General features: G+C 52.3%; 1 long non-coding RNA gene across 1 annotated transcript; it reads left to right on the plus strand.

Annotated features, from left to right (window-relative positions):
- Positions 1 to 735: 735 nt before the first annotated feature.
- Positions 736 to 9908, plus strand: LOC142051470 (uncharacterized). The gene is made up of 5 exons (XR_012658508.1): positions 736 to 1175; positions 1352 to 1470; positions 1561 to 1856; positions 4168 to 4274; positions 7536 to 9908. It is a non-coding gene; the product is annotated as an uncharacterized LOC142051470 (long non-coding RNA).
- The last annotated feature ends 610 nt before the right edge of the window (positions 9909 to 10518 follow it).

Raw genomic sequence — 10518 nt, forward strand, 5'->3', positions numbered from 1 at the left:
CACCAGGGAGCTGCTTGCTCGCTCCACCCTCAGTGGGCTGGGGGAGAGAGCTGGAAGGGTAAAAGTGAGAAAAATCATGGGTTGAGATCAAGACGGTTTAATAGGTAAAGCAAAAGCTGTGCGTGGAAGCAAAGCAAGGAATTAATTCGCTCCTCCTTTTCGGCGGGCAGGTGTTGAGCTGTTTCTGGGAAAGCAGGGCTCTGTCATGTGTAACGGTTACTTAGGAAGAGAGATGCCGTAGCCCCCAAGGACTCCCCCTTCTTCCCACAGTTGGAACCCGCAGTTCGGTACGGGCGTGTAGTGCACGAGCGAGCTAGGCTACGTGCCTAGGAAGCCTCATCTCGTAAGAGCTGTAAGACACCCCCGTGTTCTCTTCAGGTGGAGGTCGGCCTAGAGTCTGGAGCTGCAGAAGAGGCAGGGAGGAGAGGAGGGGAAAGAAGCATGTGAACGGCTAAATTGTGCCAGCAGCGCTGAGAGCGAGAGTCGCGGTGAGTCCTGGGCCAGTGGGGCCCCGTTGCCTCTCTTATACGTCCTGGGCCCTCCCTGTCTCTCCCCCGGCCCCCTCTCTTTCCTTACCTGCTGCAAAATTATTTTTTTTTTGCACCCCCCCCGCACCTTCTTTCTCCGTCTCGCTCTGAGTGGCTCCCTGCCTCCCCGTCTTTTCAGTCCTCCCTCTCTCTTTCCTGTAGCCTGTGGCTACTTTTCCTTTCTCCGCCTCTCTCTGCCTGCAGTGGATTCCCCCTCAGTGCAGGGGCCCTTGGCAGTAGCGCAGGGAAGGAGCGGTGTGTCCAGAAGCCCCTGCGGAAGGAGAGGCTTTGGTCTGAGTCGATCTGCGGTAATGACGGTCGCTGTTTCCTCTTTCCCTCTCCCAGAGGCTGTGCTCAGGATGGGGTTGTCTGTCCTTCCTGTTCGTCTCTTCCTCTCTCTATTCCTTTGCACTGGTCCCTCTCCCTATTGTTTATTGTTTTGCTTCTCTGAACCTTTTTTTTATTCCCAGCATTTTCCCGTGACAGGAGCGGCGAAGAAGGGAGCGGAGTATCGGGGTATCTGTGGAGAGAGCATCGGGTGTTCTCCTGTCTTTGCGGGGCTGACCCTGAGGAAGTGTGGCACGTGGGTCGATAGCATGAATATATATATTTTGTGGGTGCACAAATCCTTTTCAGAGTGTCAGAGGGGTAAGGGTTTTGTTCTGTTCAGCGTAAACATTGTTCTGTTTGGTGTATTTGTCGAAGACGAGAGTTTAGTGGGGGAGGAAGTCAGCTCTCTAGCTGGTTTGAGGTGGGCTATACGTGTTTGTCGGTCATCTCTCTCCTGCCAGATGTTTTGAACTAGTTGTATCTGGTTTTCCTAGGGAGTCACAAAGGGGTTTGGGGCTCCCCGGTGGCGGGTGCTGTGGCCAAAAGAGAAAGCAGGGTCACAGAGTGCTTCATTTACGGGGCTGGCCTCGGACATCTCCTGCACAAACTTCTGGTATGTAGTGATCGGGATTCGATTTCCTGAAGAAGGAGAGGATGATGGAGCTCGTTATAAGAGCATAATCATTTTCTCTTCCTTTGGCAGTACGGGCACCCGAGGGCCAGCCTGCTTTTGAGGAACAGCATGAGGATGTCGGTGTCGACGCTCAGCAGTGGAAGGAAGCTTCTTTTGGAGGCCAAGAAGATGAAGTAGAGTGCGTATTTGTTGTGTTTGATTTTCATTGCGGGGATGGGGAGGGGTGGGACATGCAAAACGCGGTCCTGGGCAGGGGAGGTTTCTGATGTGGGAGGCCGTGAGAGAGATCATGGACGCTGCTGGACAGGCGTTAGAACCCGTTGCTCAGGTTGGACGGACCCGGCAGAACCACCGCACCATCTTAAGTAATGCCTGCTCACGTACTGAGATTTTAGTAGTTGCCCCCGCATCAGCTTTGGCTTTTCCTCGTCGAGCTTGTGTTTTGGCAAGAAGCGTCTTTCGTTAAGCGTTTGGGTCTAAGGGGTGTCCGTGAGGCTACGTGGTGCCCATCCCCATGAGATTTTGTGACCATCAAGTGATATTCAGCATCCATCTTATGCCCGTCTCCTGTAACTACTCTGCAGTTTTCGCTTAAGGCTTGATAGCGCAGCGTTAGCTGAGGGCGGCATTTACCCCGCTGGCCCCTCCACGCCGACGGCGTTTCCCCTGCCGGCCGCTGTCCGTTCCCTGTAACTGTGACTCTTGTCCCGGCAGAACCTTTGCCAAAGCCACCTTTGTGCTCCACAGCAGTCTGTTTTCTGTCTCGAGTATGTTTCTTTTCGGTATCCGATACCCCAGAGCTGTGTACCGTTGGCTCATGTCTCTCCTTGAGCTTCTGCGAGAAGAGAGAGCCTTCATCTGTTTTTATCGATGCGTCTCCTGGGGTGTTTTTTTGTTGTCCTTTACAATTTAGTTTTGTCCCAGCTATTGAGGTGTTAATTTAGCTGCTTCATACAGTTCCCGATACGCTTGTGTATTTCCACGTTTCTTTTCATGTTTTTTGTCCTTTGAGACTGATCCAGTTCTGTTAAGGGACTGAGCGAGAGAGAGCGTTGAGGTGACTCCGAATGGTTGATGGTTTTACAGTAAATGATTGACTTTATAACCAGAGATATTTTTTGAGAAGGGGTTCTTAAAAAATTTCGTTCTGCTTTGCCATTCCGCTGGCGTAGATGAGCCCCAGCCTTTTTTCGGGAGGCTCATTCTGCTCCTGGGCTTCTCTGGTACTGTTCCTTGAGTTGGTTGCAGGTTTTGAGCTGTCTAAGCTCTTTGGGTAGGTGTGTTTTGACATTCAGAGATGGGGAGGTTTCTGGCTGAGGTAAGAGATTAAGGAGCAGTCAAAGTTGAGCAGCAGATATATATTAGAAAGTACACTTGTACGAGCTTTTGTTTTTCCTTGGGTCAGTAAGTTTGTGTTGGGTGTTCAGGGGTAGCAAGATGGTCTGATAGATTGTTTTGGATTATTTGGTTTTGTGGGGGTGTTATGGTTTTGTCTGGGTTTTTTTGTTTGTGGTTTGTTGTTCTTTTGTGTGTGTGGTAGGTTTTTTTGTTTGGTTGTTTTGTTTTCCCGGAATTTTATGACTTGACCAAAGATAGAAGCTTATATTTTTTCCACCGGTTTTGCCTGTGTGTTGTGCAAGTTGTTGACGTTATCTCTCAATAGGACTGATGGTGAGATGCTGCGGTAGGGGTTAGGGTGAGCGTGTTGTACGTGTCTGTATATGGAGCTCTAGCCTTCCTTCAGAAAGCAGCAGGGGCGTAATGCATAGTGTGTGTCGGGTTACGGAACTGCTCGTCGCCTTTCCCGATCGCCCGCAGAGTACCACGTTGTCCCGAGAACCTTTGCAGCTTGCGGCAGGTCCCTTGTAGATTATAAGCATCAGGGCTTCTGTTATTTTGTGGGCCTGTAGAGAGCACGGAGTCTGCGGGAAGCCGGAAGGTGGGAGGTGCTCGCAGAACGCGGGGCAGAGGTGGGAAGGGCGGCTCCCGAGGAGCGGCTGACAGAGGGGCTTTAGGGGTGCAAATACAGGGCAGGAGCTGTCGGGAAGGAGTGAGGTTCCTTCCCTGACAGTTCAGGAGGAGAGGAGGGGTTTTTGAAGTCTTGGTACCGGGGAATGGTTGGGAAAGGGGTGTTTAAGTGTTAGCTAATGGTCGTGTTCTGTGTGCAAGCAGCCTCCGGTAGCCCAGTCTCCTTCCCCGTATGTGTCAGCGCGGCCACTCGAGCGTGCTGTCTGCCGAGAGGTTCTCCACGCGGCTGTTCATGGAGTCGCTCAGGAGTGAGTTACCTACAAAAGGAGAGTGTGTCGCTACACCAGCCACGCCTGTTTGCTTCCCGTATTGCTTTTGGCATTTGCCCTATCGGTGTCCGCCTGTGCTTGAGTCATCTGACACGAACTGTGATTTTTGTGTGTTGCGTGGTTTGACTTTTTCTTGCAGTTTAAGTAACAGGTCGAGGGTTAAGCAGGACAGTCGAGCGAGGCGTGACGGCAAAGGCGAGCAGATGGCGTCGTGTGCTGTGACGGGGCGGGCTGTGAGGTCACTCGTCTGGGATTTCTGCCTTTGGGGTCTCTGTGTTGCCGAACAAGTCAGTCAAAAGGATTTGTTTGTTTTGCGTGGTGAGCTCTTGCTTTTGGAAAGCAGTGTCTAATATCTGTGTGCCTCTCCGTATTTCCCCAGAAGTGGGCCCAGCATTGAAGGTGACGGTTCCCCAGCCATCGGGGACGGACCGAGTACGTGAGCAGGCGCCTGACGCGGCCACTGACCCGGGAGGCACGGACTGGGAGGTGAGCGGAGCCGTGTTGGCACGGTAGGGGAAAGGATGAGTCTGGAATGTGGCTGTTGGTGCAGATGCACGGTAGGGAGCCGGACACGGGAGGGAGGGGGCGAACAGAGCATCGTGAGAAGGTAGGTCAGCACGTGACAACGGAGGGGTCGTGCAGTGCGAGCACCTATGTGACTAGTTAATGAAGGGACTCACAAAACTATATGCAAAGCGGGATGTCTGCCCCGAGCTCGTTGGGCAAGGTGAGCGATGAACAGGGAGCCGTAGCAGCTGTTATTTTTGAGGTGTGGAATTGTTTGTGAGCGGGCGGCCGCTTCCAGGCGCAGGGGTCGCCTTGTCTCTCTGGTTCTCTAGGCACCGTAGGTGGCGGCGGCCGCGACATCCAGCCTCATTAGAGCGTGGGGGAGCGGAAGTTCACGGCGCTTCCGAGGAGGCTGTTGTTGCGGAAGTGGCCGGCGTTGAGTGGTGTGACGCTGAGTGATGGCACCGCACATTTGGAGATGAAGAGTATCCGTGTGACCACAGCCCCATCCTACGTAGCCTGTGTGGCCTTCTTAAAGGATGGCTTTTGAGCCCCCGGATTTGGAAGGGAAGCTGAGGGGCCGATGCTGTCTTTGTGCAGGTGGCCGGTCGGTTGGGGGAAGCGCAGGTGGGGCAGGCAAGGGTTGTAAAATCAGTGGAGGGTACCGTTCAGAGACCGGACACGTTTGGGCCGAGAGAGGTTGTGGTGTCCTTTCTGCAAAACAGAAGCATCTGCCAGGCAGGGGAGTTCCTGCCTGTGCTTGTGCTGTTGTGTGGATTTTGTAGTCTGTTCCTTACTGTACTTGGGTCTCGATGTGTCTGTTGTTCTCCGTGCTGAGCAGGCACCTAGGTAGCAATATTGAGGGTTTTGCAAGCCCTGGCTCATCGGCATAATGGTAACCGAGAGCTTCCTTTCTCGCATTTTAAGTCTACTGCATAGATTTGTCTTGTGTCTGAAATATTAGACCTTTATAGAAGGTCATCTTTTTGCGGCGGTGATTAAGGCGGCCTCGATACTGCTGCTGAAGAGCAGTCTGAATACGCAGAGCCCTTTTCTGGGACCTGTTCCCTGCACCTGTACGTTCTGAGGTCTTTAAGAGTGGCTTGTCGCTCGTACGTCGTCCTAGTTGTGGGTATATGGTTTCATCGCAGGTGATGATGGTAGGTGACTTCTCTGCGGATGCTATAGCTTCTTCCTCGCTGCCGTATAGATCTTCTCGCCCGGTGGCATCTCTGGGCCGGAAGTCCGTCGTCTCGGTGAGAGTTTTCTTAGGTGCCTCGATCGCGTCGCTTGTAGTATTTGTGAGCGGTGTCGGTCCGTGCACGTCGATGCCTGTGTCAGAGCTGCTCCGCCTGGGGGTGTAGCAATGGTAGAGCGGAGGAAAGAATAGCAATAAGAGTATATGGTTAATGTTAATATGCATAGACTGTTTTGGCAACGCCCGTACAACCCTCGTCGGAGCGAGTGGCCGTTGGCAGCGGGCGAGGACGGTAATTTCCGGGGTGTTTTGTGGGTGCCGAGGGGATGACCGTAGCTGCCTGGGAGAGGCAGCTAGAGTGCTAGCTGAGCAGAGGGCACCTCTCAGCTGTTCAAGCTTGTACGTGCGTGGGGCTTAACATTTGATTGAAGGTATTTCCTTTAATGGCATGCAGTAGTTGGGCTCTAGATGGTATTCCTACGTGGAAGCAAGACCTGTGGAATGGTTAAGCTGTTGCTGTGCGTCCAGGTGACTTGTTCTATCATGCTGTTCTTGCAGAGGATGAAGATGGAGCTGTGCAGGGTGATGGAGCAGAGCTGAGTAGAGCACACTAAGGCAGCGGGTCCGTGTGCGGGATTAAAGGGAAGATGCGACCGAAGGCTATTTGAGGAGCATTTCAGGCGAGCTGGGTCGCAGTGAGGGGGCGCGTGGGGCTGGTGACTTTGTTCTCTTTGCTCTCAGGAGCACAGCGCTATCCCTAGGGGCTGGCAAGGTTCTAATTGTGGGGCCGGCGCCCATCGGGTGCTTCTTTTTGCGTTACAGTTTAAAGCGTGGATCGCTCTGATGTTTGAGGAGTTTCTGGGCAGTTGTCGTCTGCGGCGTCGTTCCCAGATGCGTGAACAGCTCTGCTCTGTCGCTGTCTGTTTTCAGGGAGCGTGATTTCTTCCCTGCATCCTTACGTTCTTAGGTCTTGTAGCTGGGCTTCTTGTGCCTCCTCCCTCTCAGTTTTGAGAGGAACTTCTTGTCACGGGCCCTGACGCTCTTCTAATCATTTTGGATCTCGTTAGGGCCTCCTTGCACCACTGTCAGGGTTCTGCAGGTCTTGTTGCTGGACGAGCTCTTCCGTCCAGTTGTCTCTGTGTTTGCCGAGAGCGTTCTCTCGTCTCGGAGGCGCGCAGTTTGTAGTGTTTCTCATAGCGTTGGTGTGTGCGTTTTGTGAGTTTGGCTCGGAGCCGCCTTGCTGGCCGTGTAGAGTCGGGTAGGTGGCACAGCGATGAGAGCTTAGGGTTCATCTGTTGCTATGCTAAGGCTGTTGGGGGAAAGGTGGTACCGTCATCTCGGATGGAGTGGCCCTCCTCAGCAGGCAAGGACCGTAATCACCGTGACGTTTTGTGGGCTCGGAGGCCGTGACCGCGGCTATCTGGGAGAGGCAGCTAGAGTTCAGCTGAGCAGATTACCTCTGCAGGGTGTTCAAGCTTGTACGTGCGTAGGGCTTCATGTTTGATGTCATATGTTTGTTTTTAATGGCAGGTTATAGTCGGTGTTCAGGAACAGTTAAGGTACTGCTGTGCAACCAGGCGACTTGTTTGGTATTGGTTTTGGAGATGCCGAGGGACGAGTCGTGCAGGGCGACGGAGGGGAACTGAGGGGACCGATGTAAGCGGGTGAGTCGGTGCGTGGTGTATATAGAGGGAAGATGTGACCGATGCCTCTGTGACTCCATTGCTCCTTGCGTTTGTCTTTTGTTTTGGTTTTGAAGTAGCGTAGCAATGAGCAAAGGAGGCAAGTCGAGCAAGGCGAGTGGTGATTGGTGGGCTGAAGTAGCAGCTCTTTTCTGAGGTGTTGTGTTGCTGGTGAAGTTATAAGCAACGCGTGTCGTTTGGGTGTTACGGACGGCGGGCGAGGTGCCGTGTTCAGCTGCAAGTGACGTAGGCCGGGTGGGAGGCTGTCGAGGGAAAGGGGTGCGAGACGGGGATCGGTGCGGGCAGGCTGTGGCATCGGGCAGCATCTCAGGAGGTGCCTTTTCGCTTGGCTTTTTGCAGGTGCCGCTGGCAGGCTCGGAGTGCTGCTGCCGCACGCCTATGAGAGGTCTGAGAAGGTGGGGCAGCGGCCAGCATCTAAGACCAGAGAATGCTGTGGTCCGTCGTCGAGCTCTTCAGTTTTGTAGGTAACACGTGGGCCGTCTTTGGAACGGCGTATGAGCATTAGAAGTGAGCTGGGTAGTAATGAGGAAGTCACGGGGCGGTGATTTCTCACGAGCGTAACGGTAGTTTACTGTGTGTTGATACGTTTGGTGCCACAAGCGATGACGGAAGCGGGGTGTGATGCTGGAATCTGTGCAGAGCAGGTGAGCCGATGGGCATGTTCGTTTTGATGAGGGGGGTGCTCTGGAAGAGATCTGTGTTGACCTGTGTGATACTTATTGCTGGCTCTGGGTTTTTTCCTTTTTTACATGATGAAGAGGCACCTGGCCACTGCAAGAATATCCTGGTTAGCTGGTGTGTTTCTTGTTGTGAAAGGATGCATAATCTGACCCATCTGAAAGCCCCACAGTGTGACTTTTGTTAGGAAGAGATTTTGAAAAATTGAGATATTTCTTATTCAGTGAGGTTGCATTCTATGAACTTGCCATCAGAGTGCATCTTAGAGACAGTGTCTTTGTCAGCAGAACTCATCAGCACAAGACTTGCAAAGTATTGCTTTTTTTTAAAGATAAAAAAATCCATGGTCCTTGCGGAGATCCAAGCACAGCACATACTCCAAAGGTTGATGGCATTGGTAGTGCTTGGGTTCTCAGTTGTAACAGTCGAGATACCATAAAATGCGGTTCCCCTGCATGCTTCGGTACAGCCGAACGCGTTAGCAGGTCTGCCGGTCCTTCTTGGTAGCCCCGTGTATTGCAACACAGGGGATTTGATTTGTGGTTTTTTTGTTGTGATATTATTTCCCCCCCCCCCCCCCCCCCCAAAAAAGTAAAACTGTATCGGGGATCTCTTCACTCACCGATTCTTCTGTCATAAATGAAAGTTTAAAAAAAAGCTAACATCGTCTGATTTACGACGTGACTTGCGCTCTTTCAGCTGTAACTGCCAAGCAGATGTAGGGTACGATTTGTTAGGTGTACTTAAGCAGGTAGGTATTTGTTGTAAATATTTAATGAGGGGCGACTGAATGTTGTGGGGGGGTGTTTCCTGCCGGTATTTTGAGGGAGCGCTCTTAAGTACTTTATTTCAGTCTCGCTTTCGACGCGCGTTTCCCTGGCAGTTCAGCAGCATCTCTTGGGCGGGGCAGCCGGGCGGACGTCCCTCCCGACTCCGTAACACGCCAAAACCCCCCAGTCACGTTGCTGCTGTGTATTTTGGAGATAGATAATCTTATGGCGGGCGTGAACGGCTGTGCGAGTTGAATGAACGCAGAAGGAAAATGGAAAGCTTTTAGAGCCTAGACGCTCATATTGGATGCGCGTAAACACGCGCCCGCCTTCTCAGCACAAAGTGAATTACTGAGATTTATTCTTAATTTTTTACGTTACTCTTTCAAGTTTGACACGCTTCACTTCAGGCTTCGTGGAGCCAGGCAGCAAGACGTGCGGCGGCAGGGCGAGGGCTGTAGCTGCTGCGGTGGGTCTGTAAGCGGAGGTTCCGGTTCCGGTACAACTTTGCCCCGCAGCCTCACGGGGTTATCTCCCCGCAGCGGTGCCGTAAGGAAGGGATGAGACGTTTTCCAGCACCAGCCAGAGCGTTCAGTGTTACGCGAAGGATCTGTTCAAAATGGTATCGGTTAGTCTTAATACCGTTTTCAAGCGTTCCAATCACTCTAGCTTTTAAAGGATGTGTTGTGTTTTGACGTGACCCGTTTGCCTGGAATCTTGCTGCGGCTCAATTTCCTTCCTACCCCTTATGCTGACTGAGCTCCTCCATTTTCTTCTGTGCTATTTTCTTAACGTGCTGAAATATAGTTTGGGATTTCTGTTTTTCAGATGTCGTCTAAGTGTCTCGTGATGCTCAAGAGATGCCTGCCGGTCGTTAAGCGTGGTGAAGGTAAGGGGCCATCCCTCGGCCTGGAGGCTCCTGGCTCTGTCTCCAGCGGGTGCCCCGCAGGTGCGGCCGCGAGGGCTGCCCGGTGGGGAGAGTCGGGGCCCCCAGGGACCGGGGCTGTTTGTCACCCCGGGGAGCCCGTCCCAGTGCGGGAACATGTCCGAGCGGAGCCCGAGAGAGACGTGACACCGTCCTCTGGCACGCTCCTGCTCTGCCGTGGGGCAGGCGCCAGCCTGCGGACAGGGGCTGGGGGGGCTGCAGCTGTTTGGGGGGGCTGCCCCACCTTTTAGATTTTAGCAGAGCTCCCCCTTTTCTGGGGGGTGTGGGAGGGGTGTGCGTGTACCTTTGTAAATGGCACTATTAAAGTAATGAGCTGCAGGTTGGAGCAGGTTCCCTTGTTTAGTGCCCTTCTTGGGGGTGAATAAAATTGGGGGAGTCCTGGGGGGGGTGTGACGATGTCACGTGGGGTGCCCCGGTGTCACTGGGGGAGCTGATAATGCGTCAGAGGAACAGGTGAGTGGGGGCGTCATGTAGGGGTTCCCCCCCAAAAAGGGGGGTTACAGCCCCAAAATGCCTGAAAATTCAGGGGGGCTATTACAAAAACCTCTTATATATATTGACATGTGTAATATTAATTTATAGATGCATAAAGGGATTTTGAGATAAGAACTTATCTCTCCTATATTATATAACGGATTTCGGGATACAAAAATTCTGCATCGAGATGCAGGGTTTTAAAACACAAAAGTAACTCGACCGTCTATATATCTAGATCAAAAAATAAAGGAGTTTAAAGTGAAAAGGATAGATGAAGGAATTCAAAGCAGAAGAAAGTCTGACTAGAGCGAGCATCTACGCTTAGTGTGTGTTACATAGTCTAAGTAGATGTGTAATCTAAATAGAGGTTATATAGAGTGAAATAAGCCGAGGTATAACTGTAAGTAGATGTCTAAATAGAGAAGTCGAAAAAGATTGAAGTGTCAAAGGG

This window comes from Phalacrocorax aristotelis, unplaced genomic scaffold, assembly GCF_949628215.1.
Source record: "Phalacrocorax aristotelis unplaced genomic scaffold, bGulAri2.1 scaffold_51, whole genome shotgun sequence".
Taxonomy (NCBI): domain Eukaryota; kingdom Metazoa; phylum Chordata; class Aves; order Suliformes; family Phalacrocoracidae; genus Phalacrocorax; species Phalacrocorax aristotelis.